The sequence below is a fragment of the Hordeum vulgare genome, chromosome 6H (assembly GCF_904849725.1).
Source record: "Hordeum vulgare subsp. vulgare chromosome 6H, MorexV3_pseudomolecules_assembly, whole genome shotgun sequence".
Taxonomy (NCBI): Eukaryota; Viridiplantae; Streptophyta; class Magnoliopsida; order Poales; family Poaceae; genus Hordeum; species Hordeum vulgare.
In genome coordinates, this window is record NC_058523.1 from 73,947,293 (window position 1) to 73,951,286 (window position 3,994).

The 3,994-nt window shown below is 41.5% G+C and overlaps 1 long non-coding RNA gene across 1 annotated transcript; it reads right to left on the reverse strand.

Annotated features, from left to right (window-relative positions):
• Positions 1-474: 474 nt before the first annotated feature.
• Positions 475-1,509, reverse strand: LOC123402835. Its single transcript, XR_006611355.1, has 3 exons — positions 1,271-1,509; positions 698-811; positions 475-567 (listed from the first exon to the last, which is right to left on the reverse strand). It is a non-coding gene; the product is annotated as an uncharacterized LOC123402835 (long non-coding RNA).
• Positions 1,510-3,994: the final 2,485 nt, after the last annotated feature.

The window sequence follows — 3,994 nt, forward strand, 5'->3', positions numbered from 1 at the left end:
TTCCTGACCAACAATTCATTGGGATACCATGGGGCTTTCCCAACAGACTATCTGACAGCGTATTCTTTCCCGACCAACATTATGTTGGGCCTCGCATTAGCCTTTCAACTGATTGTTAGACAGGCTCTTATCTTGCTTCTTATTTTGCTGACCAACATTCATTAGCCCTCCCATAGGTGGACTTCAAATTACAGAATTCAAAACAATAATGTGCATGTCATCCAAAATATATTGAACCAGATGCAAACAATAATACCACACATTCATTAATTTTCCCATATAAATACATCATCTGTTATGAACTAATGACCATCAAAATTTCCTATAAACTAATGGAACTAATTAAGTAGAGGAAACATTATGGTTCATTTCCTAAGAGCAAAAATTGCACGCTTTATTTTCTAGAATTTGTCTTAAAGAGGCACATCATTTGCCTTGGCTCCTTGTAGTGGGCAACTACATACACACGGCTCAGAGCCTTCCACCAAGATTCTTGGGTTCATCTAGAACTTGAAATCAAAGTCTTCCTTCTACATATCATTGGAGAACATACTCCACTTTGAAAATCTACAAGTCAAAATCCATGGTTAGTATTTCCGCACAATAACTAGAGAACATGGTAATTTCTCTAAGCTGCCTTCAATATAATTTCATACCAAAGCAACTAATTCATTATCACTGATGGGAAAAGGTGTACCTTTAGCTCCCCTCTTTTGTGTTTCATGTAACTTCTCTCGCTATATCCAGAGATACATGAAAGGCATAAGAAATCAGATGATTAAGAACGGGGAGGACTCTCTTCACGTCATTCCTGCATAGATGGAAGAAGTAAGAGATCGGATGATTAATAACATGTAGCAGTGAAAGCATTTGCAAATCAGTGACATGCTCATGGTCCTTTATTGTAGGCAAGCCACTTGATATCACAAACAACAATTTAATATCTCCTTCAATCGTTACTTCACCAACCATTCACTGATAAACAACATAAAATAAAACTTTCTGTCGAGCCTGCTATCAAAATAAAAACATGTGTAACCAGTTCATGAAAGTACTTTTTAGAAAACTACAAAACAATAATGAAGCTTAATTAACTGCTGCACATAAAGGACTTTACTGCTTCAAGATCTTCTCTATTTCCATGAATTAAAGCAGCACACATTTTTTAAAGATATTATTAAACTTACTGCATAGTTCAAACCTGCGGACTGCACACACATAAAGAGAGGGGGAGGGGAGGGAGAGGCCAAGTGAGAGAGTGGGATCTTACCAATTTCGTTGCCGCCATCGATTGGTAGCACCTGCTCACTGGAAGGCCTGAAAAAATATTGCTCTGTATATTGCTAGTAACAAGCATAAGTGCATCGCTATATAGCTTTGTACATTGACTAGTAATACGCAATGCTTGTCTATCTTCTCTTCTTACATGGTGGTGGTATACACAATATTTTGGTTATTCTTTTCACCTAAAGATTGTCTCAGATAATGTATATAGTTCATAGCTTACATGGTTTAAAAGAATTGTGAAACCGTTTAGTGAAAATACTTTTTAGAGCACTCAAACAAATAATGACGCAAGTCAACAAAATAGATCCACTAAGAAAATTACGTATGGCAATCTAGATCAACAAAATCTATCATGCATCCATGATTTATTACATTGTAAAATATTGAGCAGTAGGTGTATAGTATTCTGGAATTTTACAGAATTACTAAAATAGATAGAAACATGACTTTAGAAACCTCCTCTTCTCTTCTGATAAGGGGAGGGGGAGAGGGGAGTGTGTCGGGATAGAGGCTGTGGGAGAGGGGAGTGTGTTGCGTACATATATATGGATTTCAGGAGCAAAAGCATGTATGGTTAGTACATGAATGGAACAAGCTGCAAGGTCTGATGATTGTGCACCAGCAGGCACCGAATGACAAGAGCCAGAGGTTACATATAAAAGACATGTTACAGTCTACAAACGGAGGGGTATATGGGAGTGCTCTTTTGTTGCCTGTCTAAGTGCGAGAGCCTGATTGTCATTGGGAAAACCTCTCAAGGAAACAAGATGCATTTGGAATGAAATTATCTGGGGAAAATCATGCTATTCTCCATGCATGATGCAGGTCATGAAGTGAAGTTAATCTCCATGTGTATCTAAACATACGGAGTATCAAATAAATACGATGTGACCAAATGAGGGCACAATAGAGAAAGATCCAGTGAATACATGGTTTTTTGAGCAATGACATGGAGTACTAACCAGATAAAGAAACCTTAACAAGTGGCAGCAGTAAATCTAATTTATGGCACCAGACCAGCCATCCATGTGAACCAAATTGGGCAACTTTTGAAATTATCGGAATAAACTAGTCCAATTCATGGAGAAAAACTGTTTAGAAAAGTTGTCACCTTCCTCTTGTAGTTTTCAGTTTGCCGTCTGATCACATGATACTGCAAAATCAAAACGAAAAATATCAGGAAATAAAAGATCAATTAAGATATTATGTGTTATTAATGGAAGAAAATACATGCACACGAGTTGGAATTAAAGAAGAAACCCCTAATCAATTCTTCAGAACTAAACAAAATCATGAAACCACTTCTTTATTCTCTACTAGACGAGAAATGTAGAACTAGTTTATATAGATCTACCAAACAAGAAAACAATTAACCAGCTGCTAGAGTCTATGTATGCGTGCCTTCCTCTGACAAACCACCTCGAGAGCGGCGTTGACACTCTGCTCAAGGCCGCGCAGCTCCCCGAACTCTAGCACTTTCAGATCTTCACCCATCCTTTGCCTGCCATCATCGATAGATATATGAACAAACGCATATATTGATTCAAAAAGAATATGAACAAAAGCATATTACTAATTCGAGTCGATCTCCACATCAAATCCATTTAAGCACCTAGTTTGTTGGAGAGCTCCCATGCCATGAAACAAGAATCAAGAATGCTTCTAAAATAAAAGGAGGAAGGAAAGAGGGAAGGTTTTATTTACCTGATCTTTGTGCGTAGGTTTCGGATTGACGGCCTTGAGATGGCTGACCGTGCGCTGCATTTCTTGTGATGAAATCGGACCCGAAGCAAATAAGACAAATCGAAGAAAGGAGATTGATGGATTGAGGGGAGAGAGAGAAGCAGCAAGCAAGCAACCTCATACTGCTCCGTCCAGAGGCTGGTCCCGGTAGCCTGCTGGTAGCAGTCAAGGACCCCCTTGATGCTGCAAGAAGAAGACTAGGACGAAGCTGCCTCAGAGTCAGAGATGTAATCAAGTAAACTACTAGAGGTATGTTATGAATGGATCAGATGGAGTGAGGAGCGAGGAGTTGGTCGCGTACTCGACGCCGTCGGCCATGGTCGGTGCGACGAGACGGGGCTTCGGGTGGCGGTGCCAACAAGGGGAATCGGCGGCGGCGTGGGAGGATGGGAGAAGATACGTGCGAGGGAGGGGATTAGGTTTCGGAGCGTGCGGTGAAGGAAAAGGAAACGAGGGAGGTTTCGCGGGCTGGGCCAAAATTGTGCCGCTACGAACTTTCATTCACGCGTGCGTCGATCGCAGGTCGGCCCACTTGTCTACCCCAAGTTGGTCGGGACTCTTTGCCCGCTTTACCGGCCGATCGTTAGCTCTAAGTAAGAGTATCGCCGACCGAAAGTTAGACGGTATATATCTTCGCAATCCCAACCGACAGTTGGTTGGCGTGTATGAATTTTCCCAACCGACAGTGAGTTATAAGTTTTGCCCACCAACAGTCGGTTGACAAAAGTTATCCTTCCCAACACACGTCTGTAGGGAATGCGGTGTCGTGGTGTAGTGACAAGCCCTGTCGCCACGGCCAGGGGGTGGGCCCGCGGCAGGCAGGCTTGTGGCCACTCCTTAAGGCGGTTGGAGCCCTTCTTTCTCCACAAGAAAGATAATATCCGAAAGAAAATCGTGTTAAAATTTCAGCCCAATCGGAGTTACGGATCTCCGGGAATTTAAGAAACGGTGAAACGCAGAATCT